Source organism: Oncorhynchus gorbuscha, unplaced genomic scaffold, assembly GCF_021184085.1.
Source record: "Oncorhynchus gorbuscha isolate QuinsamMale2020 ecotype Even-year unplaced genomic scaffold, OgorEven_v1.0 Un_scaffold_1015, whole genome shotgun sequence".
In the NCBI taxonomy this organism is placed as follows: domain Eukaryota; kingdom Metazoa; phylum Chordata; class Actinopteri; order Salmoniformes; family Salmonidae; genus Oncorhynchus; species Oncorhynchus gorbuscha.
The window spans coordinates 143,443-162,690 of NW_025745928.1; the positions used below are offsets into that span (position 1 = coordinate 143,443).

At 47.9% G+C, this 19,248-nt stretch overlaps 1 protein-coding gene across 1 annotated transcript in view; it reads left to right on the plus strand.

The window, feature by feature from the left end:
* The first annotated feature begins 18,388 nt into the window (after window positions 1-18,388).
* The window catches only part of LOC124020996 (EH domain-binding protein 1-like), a 26,530-nt gene continuing 25,670 nt past the window's right edge, over window positions 18,389-19,248 (plus strand). Inside the window, exon 1 of the mRNA XM_046336311.1 lies at window positions 18,389-18,786. The gene's annotated coding sequence lies outside the window, so the exon portion shown is untranslated. The remainder of the gene's footprint in view (window positions 18,787-19,248) is intronic.

Genomic DNA, 19,248 nt, shown 5'->3' on the forward strand with positions numbered 1-19,248 from the left:
AGTGTGTGTGTGTCTCTCTCTGCTAGAGTGTGTGTGTGTCTCTCTCTGCTAGAGTGTGTGTGTCTCTCTCTGCTAGAGTGTGTGTGTCTCTCTGCTAGAGTGTGTGTGTCTCTCTGCTAGAGTGTGTGTTGTGTGTCTCTCTGCTAGAGTGTGTGTGTGTCTCTGCTAGAGTGTGTGTGTGTGTCTCTGCTAGAGTGTGTGTGTCTCTCTGCTAGTGTGTGTGTGTGTCTATCTGCTAGAGTGTGTGTTGTGTGTCCCTCTGCTAGAGTGTGTGTGTGTCTCTGCTAGAGTGTGTGTGTGTGTCTCTGCTAGAGTGTGTGTGTGTCTCTGCTAGAGTGTGTGTGTGTCTCTGCTAGAGTGTGTGTGTGTGTCTCTGCTAGAGTGTGTGTGTGTGTCTCTGCTAGAGTGTGTGTGTGTGTCTCTCTGCTAGAGTGTGTGTGTGTCTCTCTGGTAGAGTGTGTGTGTGTGTGTCTCTCTGCTAGAGTGTGTGTGTCTCTCTGCTAGAGTGTGTCTCTCTCTGCTAGAGTGTGTGTGTCTCTCTCTGCTAGAGTGTGTGTGTCTCTCTCTGCTAGAGTGTGTGTGTGTCTCTCTCTGCTAGAGTGTGTGTGTGTCTCTCTCTGCTAGAGTGTGTGTGTGTGTCTCTCTCTGCTAGAGTGTGTGTCTCTCTCTGCTAGAGTGTGTGTGTGTGTCTCTCTGCTAGAGTGTGTGTGTGTGTCTCTCTGCTAGAGTGTGTGTGTGTCTCTCTGCTAGAGTGTGTGTGTCTCTCTGGTAGAGTGTGTGTGTGTGTCTCTCTGCTAGAGTGTGTGTGTCTCTCTGCTAGAGTGTGTGTCTCTCTCTGCTAGAGTGTGTGTGTCTCTCTCTGCTAGAGTGTGTGTGTGTCTCTCTGCTAGAGTGTGTGTGTGTGTCTCTCTGCTAGAGTGTGTGTGTGTCTCTCTCTGCTAGAGTGTGTGTGTCTCTCTCTGCTAGAGTGTGTGTGTGTCTCTCTGCTAGAGTGTGTGTGTCTCTCTCTGCTAGAGTGTGTGTGTCTCTCTCTGGTAGTGTGTGTGTGTCTCTCTCTGCTAGAGTGTGTGTGTCTCTCTCTGCTAGAGTGTGTGTGTGTCTCTCTGCTAGAGTGTGTGTGTGTCTCTCTGCTAGAGTGTGTGTGTGTCTCTCTGCTAGAGTGTGTGTGTCTCTCTCTGCTAGAGTGTGTGTGTCTCTCTCTGGTAGTGTGTGTGTGTCTCTCTCTGGTAGTGTGTGTGTGTCTCTCTCTGGTAGTGTGTGTGTGTCTCTCTCTGGTAGTGTGTGTGTGTCTCTCTCTGCTAGAGTGTGTGTGTCTCTCTCTGGTAGTGTGTGTGTGTCTCTCTCTGCTAGAGTGTGTGTGTGTGTGTCTCTCTGGTAGAGTGTGTGTGTGTCTCTCTCTGCTAGAGTGTGTGTGTCTCTCTCTGGTAGTGTGTGTGTGTCTCTCTCTGCTAGAGTGTGTGTGTGTGTGTCTCTCTCTGCTAGAGTGTGTGTGTGTGTGTCTCTCTCTGCTAGAGTGTGTGTGTGTGTGTCTCTCTGCTAGAGTGTGTGTGTGTCTCTCTCTGCTAGAGAGTGTGTGTCTCTCTCTGCTAGAGAGTGTGTGTCTCTCTCTGCTAGAGAGTGTGTGTCTCTCTCTGCTAGAGTGTGTGTGTGTCTCTCTCTGCTAGAGTGTGTGTGTGTCTCTCTCTGCTAGAGTGTGTGTGTGTCTCTCTGCTAGAGTGTTGTGTGTGTGTCTCTCTCTGCTAGAGTGTTGTGTGTGTGTCTCTCTGCTAGAGTGTTGTGTGTGTGTCTCTCTCTGCTAGAGTGTTGTGTGTGTGTCTCTCTCTGCTAGAGTGTTGTGTGTGTGTGTCTCTCTGCTAGAGTGTGTGTCTCTCTCTGCTAGAGTGTTGTGTGTGTGTCTCTCTCTGCTAGAGTGTTGTGTGTGTGTCTCTCTCTGCTAGAGTGAGTGTGTGTCTCTCTGCTAGAGTGTGTGTGTGTCTCTCTCTGCTAGAGTGTGTGTGTCTCTCTCTGCTAGAGTGTCTCTCTGCTAGAGTGTGTGTCTCTCTCTGCTAGAGTGTGTGTGTCTCTCTCTGCTAGAGTGTGTGTCTCTCTCTGCTAGAGTGTGTGTGTGTCTCTCTCTGCTAGAGTGTGTGTGTCTCTCTCTGCTAGAGTGTGTGTGTCTCTCTGCTAGAGTGTGTGTGTCTCTCTGCTAGAGTGTGTGTGTCTCTCTGCTAGAGTGTGTGTTGTGTGTCTCTCTGCTAGAGTGTGTGTGTGTCTCTGCTAGAGTGTGTGTGTGTGTCTCTGCTAGAGTGTGTGTGTCTCTCTGCTAGTGTGTGTGTGTGTCTATCTGCTAGAGTGTGTGTTGTGTGTCCCTCTGCTAGAGTGTGTGTGTGTCTCTGCTAGAGTGTGTGTGTGTGTCTCTGCTAGAGTGTGTGTGTGTCTCTGCTAGAGTGTGTGTGTGTCTCTGCTAGAGTGTGTGTGTGTGTCTCTGCTAGAGTGTGTGTGTGTGTCTCTGCTAGAGTGTGTGTGTCTCTGCTAGAGTGTGTGTGTGTCTCTGCTAGAGTGTGTGTGTGTCTCTGCTAGAGTGTGTGTGTGTCTCTGCTAGAGTGTGTGTGTGTCTCTGCTAGAGTGTGTGTGTGTCTCTGCTAGAGTGTGTGTGTGTCTCTGCTAGAGTGTGTGTGTCTCTCTGCTAGAGTGTGTGTTGTGTGTCTCTCTGCTAGAGTGTTGTGTGTGTGTCTCTCTGCTAGAGTGTTGTGTATGTGTCTCTCTGCTAGAGTGTGTGTTGTGTGTCTCTCTGCTAGAGTGTTGTGTGTGTGTCTCTCTGCTAGAGTGTTGTGTGTGTGTCTCTCTCTGCTAGAGTGTTGTGTGTGTGTGTCTCTCTGCTAGAGTGTGTGTCTCTCTCTGCTAGAGTGTGTGTGTGTCTCTGCTAGAGTGTGTGTGTGTCTCTGCTAGAGTGTGTGTGTGTCTCTGCTAGAGTGTGTGTTGTGTGTCTCTCTGCTAGAGTGTGTGTGTGTGTCTCTGCTAGAGTGTGTGTGTGTGTCTCTGGTAGAGTGTGTGTGTGTGTCTCTCTGCTAGAGTGTGTGTGTGTCTCTCTGGTAGAGTGTGTGTGTGTGTGTCTCTCTGCTAGAGTGTGTGTGTCTCTCTGCTAGAGTGTGTGTGTCTCTCTCTGCTAGAGTGTGTGTGTCTCTCTCTGCTAGAGTGTGTGTGTCTCTCTCTGCTAGAGTGTGTGTGTGTGTCTCTCTCTGCTAGAGTGTGTGTGTGTCTCTCTCTGCTAGAGTGTGTGTGTGTGTCTCTCTCTGCTAGAGTGTGTGTGTCTCTCTCTGCTAGTGTGTGTGTGTGTGTCTCTGCTAGAGTGTGTGTGTGTGTCTCTCTGCTAGAGTGTGTGTGTGTCTCTCTGGTAGAGTGTGTGTGTGTGTCTCTCTGCTAGAGTGTGTGTGTCTCTCTGCTAGAGTGTGTGTCTCTCTCTGCTAGAGTGTGTGTGTCTCTCTCTGCTAGAGTGTGTGTGTGTCTCTCTGCTAGAGTGTGTGTGTGTGTCTCTCTGCTAGAGTGTGTGTGTGTCTCTCTCTGCTAGAGTGTGTGTCTCTCTCTGCTAGAGTGTGTGTGTGTCTCTCTGCTAGAGTGTGTGTGTCTCTCTGCTAGAGTGTGTGTGTCTCTCTCTGGTAGTGTGTGTGTGTCTCTCTCTGCTAGAGTGTGTGTGTGTCTCTCTGCTAGAGTGTGTGTGTGTCTCTCTGCTAGAGTGTGTGTGTCTCTCTCTGCTAGAGTGTGTGTGTCTCTCTCTGGTAGTGTGTGTGTGTCTCTCTCTGGTAGTGTGTGTGTGTCTCTCTCTGGTAGTGTGTGTGTGTCTCTCTCTGCTAGAGTGTGTGTGTCTCTCTCTGGTAGTGTGTGTGTGTCTCTCTCTGGTAGTGTGTGTGTGTCTCTCTCTGCTAGAGTGTGTGTGTGTGTGTCTCTCTGGTAGAGTGTGTGTGTGTCTCTCTCTGCTAGAGTGTGTGTGTCTCTCTCTGGTAGTGTGTGTGTGTCTCTCTCTGCTAGAGTGTGTGTGTGTGTGTCTCTCTCTGCTAGAGTGTGTGTGTGTGTTTCTCTCTGCTAGAGTGTGTGTGTGTCTCTCTCTGCTAGAGAGTGTGTGTCTCTCTCTGCTAGAGAGTGTGTGTCTCTCTCTGCTAGAGAGTGTGTGTCTCTCTCTGCTAGAGTGTGTGTGTGTCTCTCTCTGCTAGAGTGTGTGTGTGTCTCTCTCTGCTAGAGTGTGTGTGTGTCTCTCTCTGCTAGAGTGTGTGTGTGTCTCTCTGCTAGAGTGTTGTGTGTGTGTCTCTCTCTGCTAGAGTGTTGTGTGTGTGTCTCTCTGCTAGAGTGTTGTGTGTGTGTCTCTCTCTGCTAGAGTGTTGTGTGTGTGTCTCTCTCTGCTAGAGTGTTGTGTGTGTGTGTCTCTCTGCTAGAGTGTGTGTCTCTCTCTGCTAGAGTGTTGTGTGTGTGTCTCTCTCTGCTAGAGTGTTGTGTGTGTGTCTCTCTCTGCTAGAGTGAGTGTGTGTCTCTCTGCTAGAGTGTGTGTGTGTCTCTCTCTGCTAGAGTGTGTGTGTCTCTCTCTGCTAGAGTGTGTGTCTCTCTGCTAGAGTGTGTGTGTCTCTCTCTGCTAGAGTGTGTGTGTCTCTCTCTGCTAGAGTGTGTGTGTCTCTCTCTGCTAGAGTGTGTGTGTGTCTCTCTCTGCTAGAGTGTGTGTGTCTCTCTCTGCTAGAGTGTGTGTGTCTCTCTGCTAGAGTGTGTGTGTCTCTCTGCTAGAGTGTGTGTGTCTCTCTGCTAGAGTGTGTGTGTCTCTCTGCTAGAGTGTGTGTTGTGTGTCTCTCTGCTAGAGTGTGTGTGTGTCTCTGCTAGAGTGTGTGTGTGTGTCTCTGCTAGAGTGTGTGTGTCTCTCTGCTAGTGTGTGTGTGTGTCTATCTGCTAGAGTGTGTGTTGTGTGTCCCTCTGCTAGAGTGTGTGTGTGTCTCTGCTAGAGTGTGTGTGTGTGTCTCTGCTAGAGTGTGTGTGTGTCTCTGCTAGAGTGTGTGTGTGTCTCTGCTAGAGTGTGTGTGTGTGTCTCTGCTAGAGTGTGTGTGTGTCTCTGCTAGAGTGTGTGTGTGTCTCTGCTAGAGTGTGTGTGTGTCTCTGCTAGAGTGTGTGTGTGTCTCTGCTAGAGTGTGTGTGTGTCTCTGCTAGAGTGTGTGTGTGTCTCTGCTAGAGTGTGTGTGTGTCTCTGCTAGAGTGTGTGTGTGTCTCTGCTAGAGTGTGTGTGTCTCTCTGCTAGAGTGTGTGTCTCTCTCTGCTAGAGTGTTGTGTGTGTGTCTCTCTCTGCTAGAGTGTGTGTCTCTCTCTGCTAGAGTGTGTGTGTGTCTCTGCTAGAGTGTGTGTGTGTCTCTGCTAGAGTGTGTGTGTGTCTCTGCTAGAGTGTGTGTGTGTCTCTGCTAGAGTGTGTGTGTGTCTCTGCTAGAGTGTGTGTGTCTCTCTGCTAGAGTGTGTGTGTCTCTCTGCTAGAGTGTGTGTTTCTCTCTGCTAGAGTGTTGTGTGTGTGTCTCTCTCTGCTAGAGTGTTGTGTGTGTGTCTCTCTCTGCTAGAGTGTGTGTCTCTCTCTGCTAGAGTGTGTGTGTGTCTCTCTCTGCTAGAGTGTGTGTGTCTCTCTCTGCTAGAGTGTGTGTGTCTCTCTCTGCTAGAGTGTGTGTGTGTCTCTCTGCTAGAGTGTGTGTGTCTCTCTCTGCTAGAGTGTGTGTGTCTCTCTCTGCTAGAGTGTGTGTGTCTCTCTCTGCTAGAGTGTGTGTGTGTCTCTCTCTGCTAGAGTGTGTGTGTGTCTCTCTCTGCTAGAGTGTGTGTGTCTCTCTGCTAGAGTGTGTGTTGTGTGTCTCTCTGCTAGAGTGTGTGTGTGTCTCTGCTAGAGTGTGTGTGTGTGTCTCTGCTAGAGTGTGTGTGTCTCTCTGCTAGTGTGTGTGTGTGTCTCTCTGCTAGAGTGTGTGTTGTGTGTCTCTCTGCTAGAGTGTGTGTGTGTCTCTGCTAGAGTGTGTGTGTGTGTCTCTGCTAGAGTGTGTGTGTGTCTCTGCTAGAGTGTGTGTGTGTGTCTCTGCTAGAGTGTGTGTGTGTGTCTCTGCTAGAGTGTGTGTGTGTCTCTGCTAGAGTGTGTGTGTGTCTCTGCTAGAGTGTGTGTGTGTCTCTGCTAGAGTGTGTGTGTGTCTCTGCTAGAGTGTGTGTGTGTCTCTGCTAGAGTGTGTGTGTCTCTCTGCTAGAGTGTGTGTGTCTCTCTGCTAGAGTGTGTGTGTCTCTCTGCTAGAGTGTGTGTGTCTCTGCTAGAGTGTGTGTGTGTCTCTGCTAGAGTGTGTGTGTGTCTCTGCTAGAGTGTGTGTGTGTCTCTGCTAGAGTGTGTGTGTGTCTCTGCTAGAGTGTGTGTGTGTCTCTGCTAGAGTGTGTGTGTCTCTCTGCTAGAGTGTTGTGTTGTAGTTGCTTTAATACCACCTGGTCTCTAATCCCAGGTAATTATGGACCTGAAATTACACAGCTACTTTAACATCACTTGAAAGGAGAAAGAGGGCCTCAGGAGGAAGCTGACTGCCTGCCTGTCTGCCTGACTGACTGTCTGTCTCTGTCTGTCTGCCTGATCGACTAACTGTCTGACTGATCGACTAACTGTCTGTCTGCCTGATCGACTGACTGTCTGTCTGCCTGATCGACTGACTGTCTGTCTGCCTGATCGACTGACTGTCTGTCTGCCTGATCGACTGACTGTCTGTCTGCCTGATCAACTGACTGTCTGTCTGCCTGATCAACTGACTGCCTGCCCTCCTGCCTGATCAACTGACTGCCTGACAGAGAGAGATATTGGGGCGGAGGGGGAAGGGGGTGTGTGAATGACTTTAGTTTACATTAATTACACAAACACACACTGCTGAGGTGTGAGAAACCACATTCATGGAGTTGTTAAAATAGTAGAAGGATTACTACGCTGTCATAAACATTAGTCTAGTCAAGTGGACTCCAGCTAATCTCCTTCAAACTATTTCCCCTCAAATTAATATTTCCACCTAATTTATTAAATGACTTATTGTCACGCTCCCTATCATCTTGCTATGCTTGTTGTTTTCTCTTATTTATTCCTGTTCTGAGTGGCCCATCAGGCATTGTTTGGGCCGTCTAAAACGTGTGGTTGTATGGATGTTGGGAAAGGTTAAGGTGCTCTTTAAAGACGAGCCGGAAATGTCAAGTGTCTCCCTGCCCCTCCGGCTCTCCCTGCCCCTCCGGCTCTCCCTGCCTCTCTGCACTGAGAGAAAGAGCTTGAAGGAGACACTGAGGTAACAAGGTGCCATGAGAGTTTCCCTGTAAACTGTTTCACCTTGGTTTCCCTTGACGCTGCAGAACAAGCTTTCACGCAGACACGCACAAACACATACTGAGACTCCAGGTATAGAAGAAAATGCTATAGACACATCAGCTAGCGTCCGTGGCCTGTAGCTAGCGTTCGTGGCCTGTAGTTAGCGTCCGTGGCCTGTAGCTAGCGTCCGTGGCCTGTAGCTAGCGTTCGTGGCCTGTAGCTAGCGTCTGTGGCCTGTAGCTAGCGTTCGTGGCCTGTAGCTAGCGTCCGTGGCCTGTAGCTAGCGTTCGTGGCCTGTAGCTAGCGTCCGTGGCCTGTAGCTAGCGTTCGTGGCCTGTAGCTAGCGTCCGTGGCCTGTAGCTAGCGTCCTGTAGCTAGCGTCCGTGGCCTGTAGCTAGCGTCCGTGGTCTGTAGCTAGCGTCCGTGGTCTGTAGCTAGCGTCCTGTAGCTAGCGTTCGTGGCCTGTAGCTAGCGTCCGTGGTCTGTAGCAAGCGTCCGTGGCCTGTAGCTAGCGTCCTGTAGCTAGCGTCCGTGGCCTGTAGCTAGCGTCCGTGGCCTGTAGCAAGCGTCCTGTAGCTAGCGTCCGTGGCCTGTAGCTAGCGTCCATGGCCTGTAGCTGCTCTAAACGGCAGTGTTCCTCCTCCTATAGCTTGTTCTCTATCCTCTTTTGAAATGTTTTAAATAGCGAGCCAACATGTTCTCCATCCTCTTTTGAAATGTTTTAAATAGCGAGCCAACATGTTTTGAGCACTTACAGTGGCTAGGGAAAGTATGTGAACCCTTTGGAAATACCTGGATTTCTGATCTTCATCTAAGTCACAACAATAGACAAAACACAGTCTGCTTAAACTAATAAAACACAAACAATTATATGTTTTCATGTCTTTATTGAGCACACCGTGTAAACATTCACAGTGCAGGGTGGGAAAAGTTTGTGAACCCTTGGATTTAATAACTAGTTGACCCTCCTTTGGCAGCAATAACCTCAACCAGACGTTTTCTGTAGTTGTGGATCAGACCTGCACAACGGTCAGGAGGAATGTTGGACCATTCTTCTTTACAAAACTGTTTCAGTTCAGCAATATTCTTGGGATGTCTGGTGTGAACTGCTCTCTTGAGGTCATGTCTCAGCATGTCAATCAGGTTGAGGTCAGGACTCTGACTGGGCCACTCAGGTTGAGGTCAGGACTCTGACTGGGTCACTCAGGTTGAGGTCAGGACTCTGACTGGGTCACTCCAGAAGGTCAGGACTCTGACTGGGTCACTCCAGAAGGTCAGGACTCTGACTGGGCCACTCAGGTTGAGGTCAGGACTCTGACTGGGTCACTCAGGTTGAGGTCAGGACTCTGACTGGGTCACTCCAGAAGGTCAGGACTCTGACTGGGTCACTCAGGTTGAGGTCAGGACTCTGACTGGGCCGCTCCAGAAGGTCAGGACTCTGACTGGGCCACTCCAGAAGGTCAGGACTCTGACTGGGCCACTCCAGAAGGTCAGGACTCTGACTGGGCCACTCCAGAAGGTCAGGACTCTGACTGGGCCACTCCAGAAGGTCAGGACTCTAACTGGGCCACTCCAGAAGGTCAGGACTCTGACTGGGCCACTCCAGAAGGTCAGGACTCTGACTGGGCCACTCCAGAAGGTCAGGACTCTGACTGGGCCACTCCAGAAGGTCAGGACTCTGACTGGGTCACTCCAGAAGGTCAGGACTCTAACTGGGCCACTCCAGAAGGTCAGGACTCTGACTGGGCCACTCCAGAAGGTCAGGACTCTGACTGGGCCACTCCAGAAGGTCAGGACTCTGACTGGGCCACTCCAGAAGGTCAGGACTCTGACTGGGCCACTCCAGAAGGTCAGGACTCTGACTGGGCCACTCCAGAAGGTCAGGACTCTGACTGGGCCACTCCAGAAGGTCAGGACTCTGACTGGGCCACTCCAGAAGGTCAGGACTCTGACTGGGCCACTCCAGAAGGTCAGGACTCTGACTGGGCCACTCCAGAAGATCAGGACTCTGACTGGGCCACTCCAGAAGATCAGGACTCTGACTGGGCCACTCCAGAAGGTCAGGACTCTGACTGGGCCACTCCAGAAGGTCAGGACTCCTTAAGGTGTATTTTCTTCTGTTGAAGCCATTCTGTTGTTGATTTACTTCTGTGTTTTGGGTCGTTGTCCTGTTGCATCACCCAACTTCTGTTGAGCTTCAATTGGCGGACAGATAGCCTTACATTCTCCTGCAAAATGTCTTGATAAACTTGGGAATTCATTTTTCTGTCAAAGATAGCAAGCTGTCCAGGTTCTGAGGCAGCAAAGCAGCTCCAAACCATGATGCTCCCTCCACCAAACTTTACAGTTGGGAGGTGTCCAGGCCCCGAGGCAGCAATGCAGCCCCAAACCATGATGCTCCCTCCACCAGACTTTACAGTTGGGATGAGGTTTTGATGTTGATGTGCTGTGCCTTTTTGTTCTCCACACATAGTGGTGTGTGTTCCTTCCAAACAACTCCACTGTAGTTTCATCTGTCCACAGAATATTTTGCCAGTAGCGCTGTGGAACATCCAGGTGCTCTTTTGCAAACTTCAGCGGTGCAGCAATGTTTTTATTGGACAGCAGTGGCTTCTTCCGTGGTGTCCTCCCATGTTTTTATGTATCGTAGACTCGTCAACAGAGATGTTAGCATGTTCCAGAGATTTCTGTAAGTCTTTAGCTGACACTCTAGGATTCTTCTTAACCTCATTGATCATTCTGCGCTGTGCTCTTGCAGTCATCTTTGCAGGACGGCCACTCCTAGGGAGAGTAGCAACAGTGCTGAACTTTCTCCATTTATAGACAATTTGTCTTACCGTGGACTGATGAACATCAAGGCTTTTAGTGATACTTCTGAGATCTCTCTTGTTCGAGACATGGTTCACATCAGGCAATGCTTCTTGTGAATAGAAAACGTTTTTTTAAAGGGCAGGGCTGCTCTAACCAACATCTCCAATCTGGTCTCATTGATTGGACTCCAGGTTAGCTGACTCCTGACTCCAATTACCTTTTGGAGAAGTCATTGGCCTTGGAGAGGTCATATACTTTATCCAACCTACACTGTGAATGTTTAAATGATGTATTCAATATAGACAAGAAACATACAATACTTGGTGTGTTATTAGTTTAAGCAGACTGTGTTTGTCTGTTGTAGTGACTAAGATGAAGATCAGATCACATTTGATGGACAAGTTATGCAGAAATCCAGGTCATTCCAGTGGGTTCACATACTTTGTCTTGCCACTGTAGCACCAAAAACTCATTTTGTCCTGCTTCTCTGTTGTTCCTCTGCAGCAGACATACAGGGGTCATACAGGGGTCATACTTACCAGCTTACCAACCAATTCCTCTGTTCCTCTGCAGCAGACATACAGGGGTCATACAGGGGTCATACTTACCAGCTTACCAACCAATTCCTCTGTTCCTCTGCAGCAGACATACAGGGGTCATACAGGGGTCATACTTACCAGCTTACCAACCAATTCCTCTGTTCCTCTACAGCAGACATACAGGGGTCATACTTACCAACATTATAACAAGTTTAAGGTTACGTTCAGGCATCAGCCAATTGAAGTCGTTGATGTCGTATCACGTGTTAGCCCTGTGCTAACCTCCCCATCAGGTAACCTGCCACACGTTAGCCCTATGCTAACCTCCCCATCAGGTAACCTGCCACACGTTAGCCCTATGCTAACCTCCCCATCAGGTAACCTGCCACACGTTAGCCCTATGCTAACCTCCCCATCAGGTAACCTGCCACACGTTAGCCCTATGCTAACCTCCCCATCAGGTAACCTGCCACACGTTAGCCCTATGCTAACCTCCCCATCAGGTAACCTGCCACACGTTAGCCCTATGCTAACCTCCCCATCAGGTAACCTGCCACACATTAGCCCTATGCTAACCTCCCCATCAGGTAACCTGCCACACGTTAGCCCTATGCTAACCTCCCCAGGGGGCAGTCATTATTTCCTGTAACATCTTCCTCATCAGCCTATCAAATATCTTCCAACTCTTTTTCTCCACAAATCAACAAATAATTTCTTGAAATGGTTCAACTCGGCCACCAGAGGAATTTTATAAACATCCCAAAGTGGAGGTTTACTTTTGTTCCACTTGGGTCTGTCACAACTACCGATATGCTGCATGATGGGTCCTTGACTAAGCTACGAGCTACTGAAGGTTGAACAAATTCTAAATGCATGTTTTCTCACATATGACAAGCTGTTGCTTATCCGTTTAACACACAGTCCATGTGCTTTTAGCGAATAAAGGACGTCTATACAAGAGGTACATAGTAGAAAAGAAGTCAAACGGGTGACATCACTGCCAAGTGGCGTTCAGCAGCGCTAAGGCTCTTAACTCTGATTCTCTGGGTTACAGGAACCACGGGTTCGAGTCCCCCTCAAGTCTGATTCTCTGGGTTACAGGAACCACGGGTTCGAGTCCCCCTCAAGTCTGATTCTCTGGGTTACAGGAACCACGGGTTCGAGTCCCCCTCAAGTCTGATTCTCTGGGTTACAGGAACCACGGGTTCGAGTCCCCCTCAAGTCTGATTCTCTGGGTTACAGGAACCACGGGTTCGAGTCCCCCTCAAGTCTGATTCTCTGGGTTACAGGAACCACGGGTTCGAGTCCCCCTCAAGTCTGATTATCTGGGTTACAGGAATCACAGGTTCAAGTCCCCCTCAAGTCTGATTCTCTGGGTTACAGGAACCACGGGTTCAAGTCCCCCTCAAGTCTGATTCTCTGGGTTACAGGAACCACGGGTTCAGTTAGACAGTTAGACAGTCTCTTTGAACAGCCACCCAGGACAGACCTAGGGGTTCCTTTGCACGACACAACGTGGAGTGCCTGGATACAGCCTTTAGCCGTGATATCGTGGCCATATGCCACACCCCCCAGAGTTGCCTTATTGCTATTATAAACTGGTTCCCAACGTAATTAAGAGCAGTAAAAATAAATGTTTTGTCATACCCGAGGTAATACGGTCTGATATACCACGGCTGTCAGCTAATCAACATTCAGGGCTCCAACCACCCAGTTTATAATACAGTACTTACAGTGGCCTTCAGAACTATTCACACCCCTTGACCTTTTCCACATGTTGTTTTCCAGCCTGAATTTAAAATGGATTAAATGTAGATGTTTTATGATAAAGTGGAATTATTATCAAATATTCAATTGAGCATGGTGAAGTTATTAATTACATTTTGGATGGTGTACCAATACACCCAGTCACTATAAAGATACAGGCATCCTTCCTAACTCAGTTGCCGGAGAGGAAGGAAACCTCTCAGGGATTTCACCATGAGGCCAATGGTGACTTTAAAACAGTTACAGAGTTTATTGGCTGTGATGGGAGAAAACTGAGGATGGATCAACAACGTAGCTACTCCACAATACTAAACTAAATAACGGAGTGAAAACAAGCCTGTACAGAAATGTTTTTAAATATTCCAAAACATGCATCCTAGGCAGGGTAGCCTAGTGGTTAGAGTGTTGAACTAGTAACCTAAAGGTTGCAAGTTCAAATCCCCGTGCTGACAAGGTACAAATCTGTCGTTCTGCCCCTGAACAGGCAGTTAACCCACTGTTCCTAGGCCGTCATTGAAAATAAGAATTTGTTCTTAACTGACTTGCCTAGTTAAATAAAGGTAAAATAAAAAAATATATATTTTTAAAATCCTGTTTGCAACAAGGCACAGAAGTAATACTGCAAAAAAATGTGGCAAAGTAATGAACTCTTTTGTCCTGAATTCAAAGTGTTATGTTTGGGACAAATACAACACATTACTGAGTACCACTCTCCATATGTTCTAGCATAGTGGTGGCTGCATCATGTTATGGGTAAAGCTTGTAATCGTTAAGGACTGGGGAGTTTTTCAGGATAAAAAATAAACAGAATGTAGCTAAGCACAGACCAAACTCTAGAGGGAAACCTGGTTCAGTCGACTCCTCACCAAACACTGGGAGATCAACTCACCTTTCAGCAAGACAATAACCTAAAACACAAGGCCAAATCTACACTGGAGTTGCTTACCAAGAAGACAGTGAATGTTCCTGAGTGGCCGAGTTACAGTTTTGACTTCAATCTACTTGAACATCTATGTCAAGACCTGAAAATAGTTGTGTAGCAATGATCAACAACCAACTTGACAGATTTTGAAGATTTTTTGAGAAGAATAAATAGCCAAATGTTGCACAATCCAGGTGGGCAAAGCTCTTAGAGACTCTCAACTGTAACCGCTGCCAAAGGTGATTCTAACATATATTGACTTAGGGGTGTGAATACTTATGTAAATGAGATATTTCATTATTTCATTTTTAATACATTTGCAAACATTTCTATAGAAAATAAAATATTTGTCATTATGGGATGTAGATGGATGAGAAGAGCATCTATTTAACCCATTTTGAATTTGGGTTGGAACACGGCAACGTGGGTAATAAGTCCAGGGGTCTGAATACTTTCTGAAGGTACTTTACAACTGGGTGGAACAGCATCTCAACGTTGTGAAAGTGACCAGGGGGATTCCTCGTCAGCTGTACAACAGAATGCCTTCAATCCTTTCCCAGTGTTGTTCAAAGACGAAATGGAGACTCAACTAAAATATAAACATGTTTCATGAGCTGAAATAAAAGATCCCAGAAGTGTTTAATTCGCACAAAAAGCTTATTTCTCTCAAACTTTGTACACTAATTTGTTTGCATCCCTGTTAGTGAGCATTTCTCCTTTGCCAAGATAATCCATCCACCTGACAGGTGTGGCATATCAAGAAGCTGATTAAACAGCATGATCATAACACAGAAAACACTGAAGGACCCCCTAACCCTCTGGCCATGCTGAAGGACCCCCTAACCCTGTGGCCATGCTGAAGGACCCCCTAACCCTCTGGCTATACAGAAGGACCCCCTAACCCTCTGGCTATACTGAGGGACCCCCTAACCCTCTGGCTATACAGAAGGACCCCCTAACCCTCTGGCTATACTGAGGGACCCCCTAACCCTGTGGCCATGCTGAAGGACCCCCTAACCCTGTGGCCATGCTGAAGGACCCCTAACCCTGTGGCTATACTGAAGGACCCCCTAACCCTGTGGCCATACTGAAGGACCCCTAACCCTGTGGCCATGCTGAAGGACCCCTAACCCTGTGGCCATGCTGAAGGACCCCTAACCCTCTGGCCATGCTGAAGGACCCCTAACCCTCTGGCCATGCTGAAGGACCCCCTAACCCTGTGGCCATACTGAAGGACCCCTAACCCTGTGGCCATGCTGAAGGACCCCCTAACCCTCTGGCCATGCTGAAGGACCCCTAACCCTGTGGCCATGCTGAAGGACCCCTAACCCTGTGGCCATGCTGAAGGACCCCTAACCCTCTGGCCATGCTGAAGGACCCCTAACCCTGTGGCCATACTGAAGGACCCCCTAACCCTGTGGCCATGCTGAAGGACCCCTAACCCTCTGGCCATGCTGAAGGACCCCTAACCCTGTGGCCATGCTGAAGGACCCCTAACCCTCTGGCTATACTGAAGGACCCCTAACCCTGTGGCCATGCTGAAGGACCCCTAACCCTGTGGCCTTGCTGAAGGACCCCTAACCCTGTGGCCATGCTGAAGGACCCCTAACCCTGTGGTCATGCTGAAGGACCCCTAACCCTCTGGCCATGCTGAAGGACCCCCTAACCCTGTGGCCATGCTGAAGGACCCCCTAACCCTCTGGCCATACTGAAGGACCCCCTAACCCTCTGGCTGGGAAACGCTGAAGTCCTCTTAGGGCTAGGCATCCCACGGGGCGGCAGGGTAGCCTAGTGGTTAGAGCGTAGTAACCGAAAGGTTGCAAGTTCGAATCCCTGAGCTGACAAGGTACAAATCTATCGTTCTGCCCCTGAACAGGCAGTTAACCCACTGTTCCTAGGCCGTCATTGAAAATAAGAATTTGTTCTTAACTGACTTCCCTAGTAAAATAAAGGTACAATTAAAATTAAAACAATTTAATAGTGGGACAACTTCCTGTGAAACTGGAGGCAATTCAAATAAATAATCATAAAAATGATGGATATTAAACATTTAGGTACATACAAGTGTATTATATCGGTTGAAAGCTTAAATTCTTGTTAATCTAACTGCATTGTCCGATTTACAGTAGCTATTAAAGTGAAAACATGCCATGCGATTGTTTGAGGACGGTGCCCCACATCAAAGTATTTTTCGACCAGCACAGATTTCAGAAATTCACAAATAGCGATTAAATATTCACTTACTTTTTGATAATCTTGCTCTGATTTGTCATCCAAAGGGTCACAGCAATAACATGTAGTGGCGTTTTGTTAGATAAAATCCTTCTTTATATCCCAAAAAAGTCTGTTTAGTTGGCGCCATCGATTTGTGTAATCCACTCGTTCAACATGCAGAGAAAGGAATCTGAAAATCTACCCCTAAACTTTGTTTCAAAGTCAAAATACGTTTCTATTTACCCCTCAGACACCCTAAAATGTCATCAAACTATAATATTTCTTACGGAATGAAGTATGTTCAATAGATTTTAGCAGGTATGTAATGTCTTCATGTCGCGTCCATACACGAATTTCCAAGACTGTGTCCCTGAACTAAAACTGATATTTCTTATTTGTTTTGGAATTTACAAGCCTTGAACCTTGAACATAGACTGCTGACACCCTGTGGTAGCCATAGGAATTGCATCCTGGGAGCTAGAATTGACCGTGCCCTTATACTTGCCATTTTAAGAGCACGGTCTCTGAAAAAAAAAACATTTTCTTTGGATTTTCTCCTAGCATATCTATTGTGTTATATTCTCCTACCATATCTATTGTGTTATATTCTCCTACCATATCTATTGTGTTATATTCTCCTACCATATCTATTGTGTTATATTCTCCTACCATATCTATTGTGTTATATTCTCCTACCATATCTATTGTGTTATATTCTCCTACCATATCTATTGTGTTATATTCTCCTACCATATCTATTGTGTTATATTCTCCTACCATATCTATTGTGTTATATTCTCCTAGCATATCTATTGTGTTATATTCTCCTAGCATATAATAATAATATAATAATATATGCCATTTAGCAGACGCTTTTATCCAAAGCGACTTACAGTCATGTGTGCATACATTCTACTATGGGTGGTCCCGGGATTACCCTGGCGTTTTTACATATCTATTGTGTTATATTATCCTACCATATCTATTGTGTTATATTCTCCTAGATTATTTTAACATTTCTACAAACTGAAAACAAAGTGTTTTCTTTCCAATGGTACCAATTATATGCATATCCTGACATGCCCAAAGCATATACTTTGGCCATGTCATTCAGGTGGAAATTGTGAAGATTGGGCCTAGCCTTAAGAAGTGTTTAATTTAGGAGATGTTTAGTTCTCATTTAGTGTGTTTCTCTCTCTCGCTCTCTCTCTCCCTCTCCCCCTTCCTTCCTCTCTCCCTCTCCCCTTCCTTCCTCTCTCCCTCTCCCCCTTCCTTCCTCTCTCCCTCTCCCCTTCCTTCCTCTCTCCCTCTCCCCCTTCCTTCCTCTCTCCCTCTCCCCCTTCCTTCCTCTCTCCCTCTCCCCCTTCCTTCCTCTCTCCCTCTCCCCCTTCCTTCCTCTCTCCCTCTCCCCCTTCCTTCCTCTCTCCCCTCTCCCCGCTCACGGCCTGAGGCCGTGTTTATACAGAGCTCTCATAATCACCTAACTTCTCCCTTGTCAGACATCTCAAATCCCCTTCCCCTCTTCCCTGTCTCCTCCATCTCGTCCTCCACCCCTTTCCTTCTCCCTCTCTCTTCCTCCCCCTCTTCTCTGTCTCCTCCATCTCGTCCTCCACCCCTTTCCTTCTCCCTCTTCCTCCCCCTCTTCCCTGTCTCCTCCATCTCGTCCTCCACCCCTTTCCTTCTCCCTCTCTCTTCCTCCCCTCTTCTCTGTCTCCTCCATCTCGTCCTCCACCCCTTTCCTTCTCCCTCTCTCTTCCTCCCCTCTTCCCTGTCTCCTCCATCTCGTCCTCCACCCCTTTCCTTCTCCCTCTCTCTTCCTACCCCTCTTCTCTGTCTCCTCCATCTCGTCCTCCACCCCTTTCCTTCTCCCTCTCTCTCCCTCCCCCTCTTCCCTGTCTCCTCCATCTCGTCCTCCACCCCATTCCTTTTCCCTCTCTCTTCCTCCATCTCTCTCCCTCTCGCTCCAGCAATATTCCAGGCTGGCCAATAGAGGGGGTAGTTCAGCCATTGTAGCGATATGGAGGCCTGTTTCTGTCCAGATGGACTGCCACCACTGCCAGCCACCATAGACCTCTCACGAGGAACTTAAAGGAATAGTGCTAGCTGTTCCTGTAGACTTCAAGTCATTGCGCTAACGCTAGTTAGCAATGGCTCCGGAAATGACGTTCAACCTCCTTCAAACTGCACACAAAGACATACAAATGGTATCCGTGAGTCAGTCTGACTCTGGTTAAGTAGAAAAACAGGTCTTTGACAAAATGTTGCATCAGAAGATACCAGCTTCATCTGATCAAGGTTCTATGGACTCTAGTGTCTTAGTGCTAGGCGAGAGCAAAACCCTGCACTGTCCTGCATCTCCCCAGGACCAGGGTTAGTGAACACTGTTTATATACCAGTGTTATTTGTGTGTCAGTGTTTTGTTTGGGTGAAAACTCAGAGCCAAATGAACATTACTGATATAACACCCCCCCTCGCCTCGCCATTCATAACAAGTTAGAAAAGTTAGAGCTCCATTGGTTCTGGTGAGACGGACAGATGGGAGTGGATTTGTTGGGATTTGGCGTCTGGGCTACGGGACCCTCCCATTGGTTAAGCCGGGTTCCGATAAGACTTCAAAGGGCGGAGCTAATTAATAATATGTTTACATTATCCACGGTCATACGCAGCTTTAAGTCTGACCCCTCATTACTGTGTGTGTGTGTGTGTGTGTGTGTGTGTGTGTGTGTGTGTGTGTGTGTGTGTGTGTGTGTGTGTGTGTGTGTGTGTGTGTGTGTGTGTGTGTGTGTGTGTGTGTGTGTGTGTGTGTGTGTGTGTGTCTGTCAGTCAATGTGCCCATCCAGCCCCCTAATTTAAAAAACTAATTGGAGAAGATAAATGAGACATTGTGAACTTTGTTGTTGAACATTATTGGCATGAAAGAAACGATTCAATGTCGTATCAGACTCAGGACACACGATAAATCAATGTCAAAAGTGCTCACTATGACTCCCTCTTCCCACTATTGTTCTCTCTCTCTGTCCCTCTCTCTCTCTCCCTCTCCCCCTCTCCCTCTCTTTACAGCCCAGTCCTATCCCGAGCCCAGTGCTTGGTGGGAAGCCCAACGCTAGCCAATCCCTGCTGGCCTGGTGCCGTGAGGTCACAAAGAATTACCGCGGAGTCAAGATCACCAACTTCACCACATCCTGGAGGAACGGCCTGGCATTCTGCGCCCTTCTCCATCACTTCAGACCTGATTACATGTGAGTTACGCACGCACACACACACACGAACACACACACACACGAACACACACACACACGAACGCACGCACGAACACACACACACACACACACACACACACACACACACACACACACACACACACACACACACACACACACACACACACACACACACACACACACACACACACACACACACACACACACACACACACACACACACTCAAGAGTCCATCTGGGAAACCTAATGATCTATCTAGAGAAGAGAGCACAAGGTAAAACATCAAGCTGTGTTATTCTAGTAGTTTCCACTCTATTAGTTTAGCTGCTGTGAAATTGCATGTTACAGTTCTAATGCCACTACATGTGACGCATATCTAATGTCTCTCTCTCTCTCTCTCTCTCTCTGTTCTCTCTCTCTCTGTTCTCTCTCTCTGTCTCTCTGTTCTCTCTCTCTCTCTCTCTCTGTCTCTCTCTCTC